We start from the raw sequence: 12,905 nt of genomic DNA, 5'->3' as shown, positions 1-12,905 counted from the left end.
TGTTTACAATTTCATCATGGAAAGATATACGCAAGAACAACGTTTACAAATTATTAAATTTTATTGTCTCCAACTGCAATTATTCTAGGAAAGTCAACTTGTCCGAGATTTCTTTCATCTAAGCGGAAAATCTACAAATTCTTCGTGAACAACCATTATATTCACCTAAATTAACAGTTTGGTGTGATTTTTGGTTTGGTGGAATCATCGGTTCGTCCTTCTTTCGAAATGAAGTTGATAACACCGTTACTGTCAATGGAGAGCGGTATAGATAGACGATAACCAACATTTATGTTGTTTTTATTGCGAGAAAAGTTTGGTGATTCGATAATTTTAAGAAATTGTGACATTGAATGGCCTCCAAGAAGTTGTGATTTAACACCATTAGACTACTTCTTGTTGGGTTATTTGAAGTCAGTGGTCTTTAGCAATAAACCAGACACTCTTAAAGCTTTAGAAGTTAATATTGAACGTGCATGACAAACGACATGATTTAGTGGAAAAAGTACTCGAAAATTGGGCTCATCGAATTCGTTCCTGCAAAAGAAGTCGTGAAGGCCATTTGAATGATGTTATATTCAGAACTCAATTGTACCTCACTTTAAATAAAAAATATTTGAATTTCCTTAACAATTAGTGTGCTTTTTTTGAAAAAATTATATCACTTTTATTGAAAAACCCCTTTCAAGGTCAACACATTGGGTGACAACATTGTGCCACTAAAAGTCCTCACTTTGCCTAGCTATGACTTCTTCTCTCATGTCCTCTAACACTCACCTCGTTTCAGCTATGTTGCTATCATTAAGCCAATGGAACCGTTGCTATTTTTAAAACCGGCGAAGTTGAACTGAGGGATGATACACGAATTGTACGCTACACCGACTGGTTTGATGGTCCTACAAACTTTTTGCAGGAACAGAAATATGTGTAAGTATGTGTTGCATTAAAAAACAAGATTAAAAAAATATCATTGGTATTAGCGTAAATGTTTGAACACGTGTTCTTGATACTGAAATTAGTCCTAAATCATAAACGAATTTCACGTACTCACTTTTTGTTTGAATTACTTAAATTTTTAACTCCGTATTTAAGTGTTTGACGCTATTTAAGCGCAACAAAACGTTGATCCACAGGTGCACACCAGGGAATGAGGAACAGTCGAAACAATGGAGATCACCTGGCGAGCCTGCTCCAAAGAAAGTGATGAGCAATGGGCGATGCTTATTCTATGATTTCTAACGTGTGATAAACTATCGGCAGGGCCGACTAAACTCTACTAAAATGAAACGAAGACGATATTAGGAAAAACTTCACCATTTTAGACGAATTATATTGTCGTAAATAAACTAATATTTAATTATTTTATTTAACACAAAATTAAAGCAGTTCTTAGTCAAGCGAATATGCATAAATTTAAGCAATTATCGTTGTTTTTTGCAACCCGTACGTATTTTGTCAATTTTCCAAAACTGTTTTTTGACAATTAATACATACCACATATATACTCCTCTAAGGTGCTGTGCCTAAAGTGATGTCTTGAAAGAAAACTTGCTCCGAAATTTTAATATACATAACTTTGGGTTAGAACCCTAGTTACCAAATGCGTTCTGACAAGTTAAAGGCCTGTTAAAAATATTTCACTTTACTACTTGGGGCATTTCGGAAGGGATTCTATGTTAAGTCTACCTCCATACACTAGTCGTTTAAAACCTAACCTACACTAATTAGTCGTAAGGCATAATCTTCTTAATGAAAATCTTGAATGGGAAAGTTTGCAGTTTAGACACTAATTGTAAAAATCTTCTAAATCAAAATTTGAACTAAACGAACTATTTCGCCGCATATGTCATGATTTTAAGTCTTATTCATTTACATTTGATTTATTTGGCTCACTTTTCAAAATTAAAAAGACTTTATTATTCTCTCTTAAAAAATAAAATCGTAACAATTTATTATAAGGTAATTTAAATCTTAGCTGTTGAAATTTTTGTTGCTCTCGATGCTTTAAAAACTCTCTTGCCTTTCATGACTGGGCTAATTCCGGACGTATGCGGATTGCGGCCTTCGTGTCGGTTGGGCGGTACGAGGATAATCGTTAGGTTATTAATAACTCAATATCCCCTCTGTCGGGATACTCAACGTTGAGTTTCGCGGTGAGTCAAATAAAATAAATATTATTAAATTTTAATAGAAGTTCAATTCCGTGTATTTGGGTGTATAGGGTATAAAAGATATAAAAGTGGATTTTCACCCAATTTTTATATGCGTGTGTTTGTTAGTGTTAACATAATTCGATTATGCGTTAATTAAAAATATAAGTATAATTATAATTATAAATGTGACCTGATGTAGTGTGATATTCCCGCGTAGATTGTTGTACTGCTGTCCGTCCGCGTAGATCATTCTTTTCTCTTACTGTGTTTCGTTCTTATTAGAAACTGATTAGCAATGTTGGCGTTGTTGAACTTTTTGCATTGTTCTTTAATTCGTATTTAGACCAGCTTGAAGGACAATGCAGGCATGTGTTCATTTGGTATGAACACCCTCTATAAGAAATGTTTCCTTAAGACTTGCATTAGGAACAATTATAATATTTTATTTATATTCATAGGTTCTCTAATACTTCGATATTGTTCTTTGTCATAAAACATAACTTTATTCAATATAAGTAGTACCAAATGTCTGTTTATTGCCCACCAGTATCATTGCCACAGATTTGGTAAGTCTCTTTTTTGTACAGCAATACTTCCGTTTGATTTCCCCCAAAATAATAATGCTCCTTCGAATGCAAATTTAAGTATCCAACCAACTTTTTCAAAAGCCCAACCAATTAAATTTTGCATTAGGCGTTTACTTAACTTTACCTTTCGTCAAAACAGCAAATACCAAGCAATAACGCTTATGGGAAATACGAAATTTATTTGAATACAACATTGCACAAATACAAGTGTATGGGTTACGATAAATTCTCGTTAATTTTCTTTTGTTATTTTACATTCCTTTACACTTACAATGTCGTATTAAGATTCTGACGTATATAAATTTCCCATCATTTCTATGACGGTCACTTATTCATAAGTTGGCATTGAACTTTGGGGCTCAAAGGCAATCGGAGAGTATACTCCTAGACAGGTGGAGAATGTTCGGAGCAAGAGTCGGGTAAGTACAAGTCCTTAAATATGAACAACATATTTTGTCGTTAACCGACGAAACCTTAAAACAAAATTTGCATCACTTAAAATGCCATACCTCACGAAAGAATGACTCGAGACCTATACAATTTTTACCCATTTCCTTCCTTTAGTATCAACATCTGATAATTTCACTAGGTCATGTAAAATATATAACAAAAGGGATTGTCTTATCTTATGATTCTGAAATGCGAGTGTACAGATCTTCGAAATGGTTCGATGTAAATATGTAATCAACCTGGTTGAAAAGTTTCTGCGCTCGAAATAAAAAAATACTGTTTTTGGTACGAAATATATTTTTTTATTCAATATAATTCCCTTAACTTCAATTAACCTATTTCAATGATCGTCCAATAATTTTATGCCATCCTTAATCCGTCTACGGCTGTAATAGCTTTTCATTCGACGAAAAACGTTTTCCACGAAAGACTTGTTACAGATTTCTGAAGAAGTAGTAGTTGCTGGAAGCAAGGTCTTGTGGACACGGTGGCTGCCAAAAGGCAGCAATAATATTCAAAGTTGATTGTTTTACTTTTCTGCAGATAATCAATCAACAAAATTCCTTTTGCATCCCAAAAAATTGATGCCATGACCTTTTTTGCTGACCGTTGTGACTTCACCTACTTTGGAGCTGAACAATCAGCTCCAGTCCACTGTCTTGTTTCAGTTTAAGATCAAAGTGGTAGACCCAAGTCTCATCCATAGTTATAAAAAGACTGAAGAAATCGGTTTTATTCTGCTTAAAACGCTCCAAATTATGCAGAGAAATTTTTCGATTCAGTTTTGAAGTTTGTTGAGAAATAGGTGCACAATTACAGATCGATAGCTTAAATACTGAGGGACTACTTTGCATATATACAGACAGATGGACAGACGGTCAGACCGTCAGACAGATGGACATGGTTATATATTATTCTTATGGTAGAATATATATATTATATATTATATATACTTATATGGGATATATGGGATTTCTCAACGATTGAAAATGATTAAAAACAGAAAGAAATTGAAAGCTGGTTAAAACCCATCGGAAACGAAATACAATGTATCAAACATTAAGAGAACAAGTAAGGAAGAGCTAAATTCGGGTGCACCCGAACTTTTCATGCTCTTGCAATATAAATATATAATATATAGCACCTATACAACTTTCTAATTATCTACAAACTTTAGTAGAGTTTTTACATACCAATGATTCATATAACATAATGATATAGTGAATTTATATTACTATTTGCTTACACGTAAATTGGTTATTTTTCTATAATTTATCAATTGATTTTAATTCTCTCCCATGCAGGTAGGAAAAATTATGATAGTTATGGTGCTGACATTTACCGTTTGTTGGTTGCCCTTTCACACCAATTTCATAACAATATCTTGTTATCCGGCGCTGACACAGACTCCTTTCATTCAGGAAGGTTATTTGGTCATCTATTGGCTGGCCATAAGTAGCTCCATGTATAATCCGATTATTTTCTGTAAAATGAACTTTAGGTATGTATATATATTCAAGTTTTCAAATGAGAGTCGTACATTTGACACGTTTTTATTCAATGCCGAATTTTTTTTTAGAATAAGCACCGAACTACATATGCAATTTTACACCATATACATTTCATATAAAAAAGGCATAAACCTATGACATGAAGGGAAACCTACATGAAGTTTACTAGAGTCTAGTAATTGATTTAGTTCATAAAATTAAGGTTTAGAAAGTACAAGCTACCAAACTTGACTCATTTGTTTGGGACATTATTTAAACTAAGCTATGCGAGCCTACTCTAATCTACATTTTGTACTGAATTTTATACTAGGAATTATTTTATGTCCAAAAAGCAGATTTTTTCTTCTTCTGCTGTCTTTAGTTGTCCCCACCACCTCACAGATAAAATATCAAATAACTAAGTTCTTGACAATAAGAGCTCAAATCGAAGAATTTAGAATATAATATTATATAATACCTATAATCTTGTATACAAAAGCACTATTGTTTAACTCCATTATAGTTTTATACATATGCTTGGAGCTATTGGGCTATGCGATCATTCCCGTCATTGCAATTCTTTTTTCATCTGTAGCACAGGCAATGTTTTTGTTGGGGATGGACCTCCGCATTACAGTTTTTTTAAAATATTTTTGCAACATGTATAAAAGTTTTGTTCACCTAACGGTGGTTTGTATCAAACTAATCCAGTTAGATATAGGGTTATATAAACATAAATGAACAGAATGAAGAGACAAGTTGCGTAACTGTCTGTCCGTTTGTTCCTACGTCTGTGCAAGCTGTAACTTAAGTCAAAATTAAGTTATTTAGATGAAACTTGGTACACGTGTTTCTTGGCACCATAAAACATTTGGCGTTGTAGATGTGCTAGTAGAACATTACATCTGATTCTTTCACCTTCCAGTATAAAAATTAAGCACTAATAAATATATTGATATAAATCTTTGCGAAAAGAGTGCTTTTAAGATAGGCCATCAGGCCTAAAAATTGTCAAAATCGGGCCATAACTGTTCAAGCCCCTATATGCGTTGGACCCCAGTTGACTTTTTATCGATATTATCGTTCAATGTATGATATATTAAATTGAAACTAGAACTAAACTAAGAAAGAATTCTTTCCTGATAATATTATATTATATCTGCATGTCAAAAAAGAAGTGAATCGGGTCAATACTACTTTTACCCTTCATATACCCAATATAAAAAATTGCGAATATCCGGCTGACTTTATACTACATACATCAGCCAATGTGTGAGTTATTTTAGGAAAAAAAGGGAGTGTATCTTTCTAATAACAGTATACATTTGTGCCTAAAATGAATAAAATCGAGTGAAAACGTGAACTAGTCCCATGTAATTAATATTACGATTTTCGAACATCCGTCTGACTTTGCTCCATATAGAGAGTGACGCACGAATCGTGCTACAAATACAAACCGTAATAACTTTTTTTTTAAACGATGTATTACATGTGTTTTTTTTTTTTTTTGTTGTATAGCCAATTTTAGTATATTTTATATAATTAATTATTTTTACAAAGTATAGAATGTAAATGATCTCCATGCTCATCCACGCAAATGCGACACCTAATTAGAAAATTATTCATTGCGGCCTGAAGAGTTGAAGTCGGGATTGCCAGGGGTTAGTTTTGATACCGCTTGCTTGGCATAACCCCATAAAATATGTCTGGTGCAGTCAGGTCAGGTGACCTTGGACCCAGCGAAATGTGGAGTTTGTATGGCCCGACAATACACCTTGATGAAACTGCGCACCTCACAGTGATTCGTTCTGGGTGAAGTTCCGCCTCGTGGATTATTTCTGGGTTTGATTCACTCCATATATGGCATTTTTGCTTATTTATATTTCTGTTTAGATCAAAATGGTCCTCATCAGACATAAACAGGCAATTGATCAAGTTATTGTCTTCTTTGGCCATTTCAATAATTTTTTGGCAAAATTCCAAACGAATAGGAGTATCTAGAGGGTTTAACCGGCTTGTTATTTGAACTTTGTACGGAAACAGGTTTAAGTCATTATGAATTATCCGTTGTAATGACCGTCTGCTAACTCCATGTCGCGCCGATATATTGCGAGCCAAAACTCTTGGATTTGCCTGAATTGACGATGCAACAGCTGCAAAATGTTTTCTTGAACACGAACATGTTTACCAACCTCCTTCTTCTCGGGGGAGGTATCGCTGCACCTTTTTTCGGTATCCGAAACATTCATTTTAAAAAAACATAAATAATAACCTGACAAATAATAATAAAATTAAGTCGATTACTCGCACAGGAAAAAAGTTTTTGTAGCACGATTCGTGAGCCACCCTGTATGTACATATACTGGTAATGAATATAAGTGCGTTACCTTAACTGAAACTCAGCTTATTATTAGTATATGGCATGTTAATAATATGTGGTATTGCCATAAATTGATAATATCGGTTCAATACATCCCTTAGACCTCATATACCTATTATACAATTTTCAAACTTCCGGTTGGCCTTATATCATACATATATGGTATACGAATTATCCACACTACCATATACTACATAGAATATTCTGATTTTTTTTTTCTAACTAGCTTTATGACGAATATGTCGTTCAGTCTGTGCGTTATATATTTTAAAAATTGCTTCATACTATGTTCTGAAGTATAATTGAGCAATGTCCAAATTAATGCAATTAGCCCAGTATTTCTCTGCCTCCAATATACTCTGTTTAAATGAGTTTAAACTCCCTCCTCCAAGTACACCACTCTACTCGGGAAAAACTGGCACACCCTAATGAAACACACCACACCGCACTCAACCGGTCAATTTAATACGACACCGATGCGCTACTTTGAACAATTATACACTTACTCGATACATTTACTTGTGTAAAATTAATTAAAAAATTAAGTCAAATTAAGTGTATACCTATGTCTAAAGAGCTGTCATTTTTCTTTGGGAAAGTTCAAATAGGGGAATATAGTGGGCACCCAAATTATTCATGGTCCTTCGAGCCATAGTGAGCGGCGCTATGGATTCAAAAAAATATATATATATACCTATAAATATATATGTATATATAAGTGAAAAAAAATGCTGTGAAGTGGCAAAAACGTTAATATATACACACAAACTGTACAAACAAAGTGCAGTGGAGTGGTGGAAAAATATCCATACTCGTATGTACATACTTATATACATACTACAATATATAAAGAAAAAGTGCGTGTAGCCCAAAACATAAAGATAATAACAAATATAAAAGGGTTTAAACAAACAAAAGTTCACACAACCGGGCGCGAAACCTAAGCACAAAACATAAATAAGAACAAACGGGCGCGAATTTTTAAACCAAATCAACAACCACGCACAAGAAGCTAACCAGCTGAAAGCCGAAGAGGATAGACACTACCGCAAAACCAAAATGAGCGTATTTATTTCACTTATTATCCTATTTATGTAAATATGTTTGTTTGAATAAGGTTTTATAATAATAAAACATAAAATCTGTAGCAGTAAATCCGTTTTTACTAATATAAAAACGATTATCAAACTGGTATACCTATATCACGGGAAAAATCGAAATACCACTGACTTTAAAACCAGTTTGCTACAATTTATTTGCATATCCAAATATATTTAATATGTAAATAATTATTGTATGCCTATAAGCATACTCTTGTGTTTTCAAACACACACATTCCACCAACATAAAAAACAAAAACATAATTCAAGTATTTACTTGCAAATATTTTCCGGCGATACCCCTTATTTTTAACAAAAACAGTAAGCAGGATTGCCTAAAATAAGTAAGCAAAGGCACAAACATATAACAAAAATTAAAAGACAAAGAAAGCGAAACAAAATAAATACAAACATACATATTTACATGCATATATAAGTGCATATACGGGAAAACATCGTGTTTTACCAATTCTATTTTCGCGCTCTTTACGTCGCTTATATATACAAGTATATGGAAATTTTTATAAACTTACGGCAAAGAATCTGCCTATCTTTCTACACCCTACATTCAGTATTATTGAACTGCAAAATTAAATTTTAAATCTTGCAAAAGAGGTGATTAAATGATTTGGTAAATAAAGTAACACCAAATATTAAAAAATATATTTGTTACACCGCAAACAAAAAAAAAATAAAAAAGTAAATAAATTAATATAACATTTTTTTAACAAGAACTTAAGTACATACGCATATGTACATCTTTTCAAAGTCCACATTGGCATATATCCCGCAATACCCTTGTAACAAACAAGCAGGATTGCGTACAAAAAAAACTTAAAGCATATTGATCTCTTCAACGAGCTCTCAATTTCACAAGCACATAAATATATACATACAAGTCCGTGTATTATGGTGTACCTAAATACAACAACATAAGGACATAGAAAGTATTTTTTAATTAAAAGTGCGATTCTTAATAATTAAATTACGAAAATTAAAATTACACTCACAACAACATATTTAAAATAAAATACAAATTAAAAAATTTATTTCGCAAGTAAATATTTATCTAGTCCAAAAAAAATTCGTATATACGTAAAAAAGTATTCGGTATTAATTATCAATTATTGCTGCGTTTAAATCAGAAATTTTTAATTAACTTTGACACATATAGTAATAAATAACATAATAAAAATGGTTAATGACGACAAAAATCAAATTACACCTGCAGAAGCTACAAGCGCAAGACAGGTTACCACAAAGCAAATAAAAGGCAAAGATATTTGTGCCACCAAATTCATTTCTAAGAGTGACAGATTAACACGATACTGCACTCGATTTTCATCTTCACCGATTCAAGAAAACTCTGAATCATTATTGGAAATAAAAAAACAAAATTATGACAATTTTTGGACTCGTCTCCAAACGGCTCATGATCTCATAGTAGATTATGACGATTCACATCTACCACACAATTTAAAATCATCGGCTTACGCAATATACGAAAACTGCTTAGACCAGTACGAAGAAACGAAAGCTATGATTTCTGATCAATTAAAGTTAATAAACGCAATTGCACCTACTCACCATCCGAGAGTAGAGCTGCCACAAATATAAAATCAAGAGGCAAGTTCAGGCATCCAACTCGAGGTGCCCGCATGTGACACAGAAACATTTTATGGAGGTTATGAAGAACGGCCGTCCTTCCAAAACATGTTTACAGCCGTATACACCAACCATCCAAAATTATCACAAGCACAAAAATTGTATCACCTCCGATACAAAACAGAAGGTCAAGCAGGCATAATAGTCAAACAGTTCGCACTTAATGACGAAAATTTCAATTTGGCTTGGGGAGCTCTGAAATCCAGATATGAAAATGAAAGAATATTGGTCGATAAACAAGTAGCGACACTAATAAACTTGCCTAAAATTGAAAAAGAAACAAGTGAAGAATTTATTAGACTACAATCCACTGTTTCTAATTGTTTGTCGGTTCTATCGACACTAAATATTCCCACAGACAGCTGGGACCTTATTCTGGTAAATCGCAATCGTTACTTTTATGGGAGCAATCGCTCTCATCACGAAAAAAATGCCCCACGTGGCAACAAATGAAATACTTTCTAACTACCCAGTACGAAATCGCTGAAAGGGTAGACAAAAAACTAATTAAAACAAAAATTGTACAACACGACCTAAATAGAAGCTTCAATAGACCCCAAGCTAGTAGCAAAAACATATTAAACAGAAGCTTTTACAAGGCTAAGTTCGGATGTAACCGAACATTTTATACTCTCGCAAAGACTTGTTTGAGATTTCTTTGTGGATTGACTGATATTTTCGGTAGGAGGTCAACTATAGGCACTGGGGTTCACATATTCAGTAATTAGGGGTTTGAACAGTTTTGGTTCGATTTAGACAATTTTTGGTCACAAGGTGGCTTACTTTAAACATATTATGCAACGCAAAGTTTTACCCCGATATAATCATTGTTGCTTGATATGCATAGTGGAAAGTGAAAGAATCAGATGGAATTGAAAATGGTGTTATATGGGAAATAGGCGTGGTTGTTATCCGATTTCGGACTGTGACATGATAATATGAAAAGAACGTTATGTACCGAATTTGGTTGAAATCGGTTAAGTAGATCCCAAGATATGGGTTTTCACCTAACAGTGAGCGGTACCACGCCCACTGTCTAATTTTGAACGCGGTTCCTATAAAGTCATCTAAGAATATTTTTTAACAGTACCGTTATATGCGGAGTGGGCGGAGTTGCCATCCGATTTAATCTTATTTTCACACTGTAGGTTGAGGTTTTAAAAAAATTTGCTTCCAGTGAATTTTGTTATTATAGCATTAGCGGTTTAGGAGATATGCACATTAAACCCAATAGGGGCGGGACCGCGCCCACTTAAAAAAAATAATTTAACTGTAAATGCCCCTCCCTAAGATGATCCTGTGTACCAAATAAGAGTCTTGTATCTCGTTGTGGAGCTTAGTTATGGCATTTTATTTGTTTTTGAATAATGGCGTTTTGTGGGCGTGGCAGTGGTCCGATTACGCCCATCTGCAATGCACGGACGGACGGACGGACGGACGGACGGACAGTCACCCGGATTTCAACTCGTCTCTTCATCCAGATCATTTAAATATACATAATCCTATATCTAACTCGATTAGTTTTAGGTGATACAAACAACCGTTAGGTGAACAAAACTATTATACACTGTAGCAACAGGTTGCGAGAGTATAAAAATTACAAAATCAAATTCAATTGCTTATATTGTCACAAAAGGCACCACCCAATGCTTTATTACATCAAATTTCCTATTACACTCCAAAGAAGCGCTTATACAAAAATAACTACAGGTTTAGTTGCAACAACAACTCCTAAAAACCAAAAACCCGAAAATTGCCAAAAGACACTATGTTGCTCAAAGGCGAAATTCAAAGTAGGGTATTACTACCCACAGCAGTCATCTCCATCGAACATCATCCACCCTTCTAGCCCAAAATACTATATTTGGTTGGGTTCTAAGTAGACTAGTTCCAGAACCAGTTTCCACATCAAGAACTCAAGTTGACGAAAATTCAAAAGAATACCTTAATTTATAAGATCAGTTTTGTAAAAACTTCTACAAAGCCACAACTACTCGATCAAATAATGGCCGGTACGTCATACGACTACCACTAAATTCAATTTCATTCAATGTTCCAACACTACACGAATTGGCAGAAAAAACAAAGTCAGAGTCCCTTCTGATAAGATCAGTTTTAAAAACACAAATATGTAAATTTTTGACCTCGCAGGATGGCTCTTGCCAATAATGATACAAAAATCCTGATTCAAAAAGCTTGAGATATGTGGCGCGCTCCTACTTCCCAAATTAGTGCATATGAACTTTAACATAGGTAACACATAACCCATTTTCCTGTAGTAGCTTACTTTTTCAAAATTATAAAACAATTTAGAAATAAAGTTAAGGGATCACCATACTCCCATTGTGATACAGTGACGCACCTAGACTTACAGGAAGCAAAGGTCGCAGTTATCGCATCGGTCTAAGCGCTCCTCATATGGGTGGTTTATGGGAATCAGCTATAAAAAGCTATCCTCCTACTTCAAAAAAGTGGATGTATATTGCAAATAAATATATCGAATTTACCACATTACTAACTTGAACAGAAACCGTTCTCAATTCACGGCCAATCACTGTACTCTCGCAAGACCCCTCTAATTTCTCTGTCCTGACATCAGGGCATTTTATCAAAAGAGCTCCCATTCTGGCCATATTTGAGCCAGGCGTGGAGTCGCTAACCTTAATAAGCCGATAGGACCATGAATAATTTGGGTGCCCACTATATTTCCCTATTTGAACTTTCACAAAGAGAAATGACAGCGCTTAAATTGATTTCCGACTTTCACCATTTAGATTGCTCAATGTTTATTTTAATACAATTAACTGGGCACGTTTTCTTAAAAGCATAAAATTATATGAATGGTTTAGCGCTCAATATTAATGAAATCGGTCTTGGTCTAAACTTCTAATTTGTAATATAATAAATTCTGATCATTTCGTTGACATTTTTCACATCAAATCAATATAGTAAAATATTAGCCTCTTCGGTTGAGTTTATATCACAGATCTCTCATTTAAGGATGACTTAATTATAATTTAGACGCGATTAAAATGTAGTAATAAAACAGAGTGAGTCTATGACCTTCAAAATAGGTTAAT

The 12,905-nt window shown here is 33.9% G+C and overlaps 1 pseudogene; it reads left to right on the top strand.

The window, feature by feature from the left end:
- Positions 1-11,081, top strand: part of LOC138856764 (tachykinin-like peptides receptor 99D) — a 213,316-nt pseudogene extending 202,235 nt beyond the window's left edge.
- The last annotated feature ends 1,824 nt before the right edge of the window (positions 11,082-12,905 follow it).

The sequence above is a fragment of the Bactrocera oleae genome, chromosome 2 (genome assembly GCF_042242935.1).
Source record: "Bactrocera oleae isolate idBacOlea1 chromosome 2, idBacOlea1, whole genome shotgun sequence".
NCBI classification, from domain to species: Eukaryota; Metazoa; Arthropoda; class Insecta; order Diptera; family Tephritidae; genus Bactrocera; species Bactrocera oleae.
This window is presented reverse-complemented; position numbering and strand designations above follow the sequence as displayed.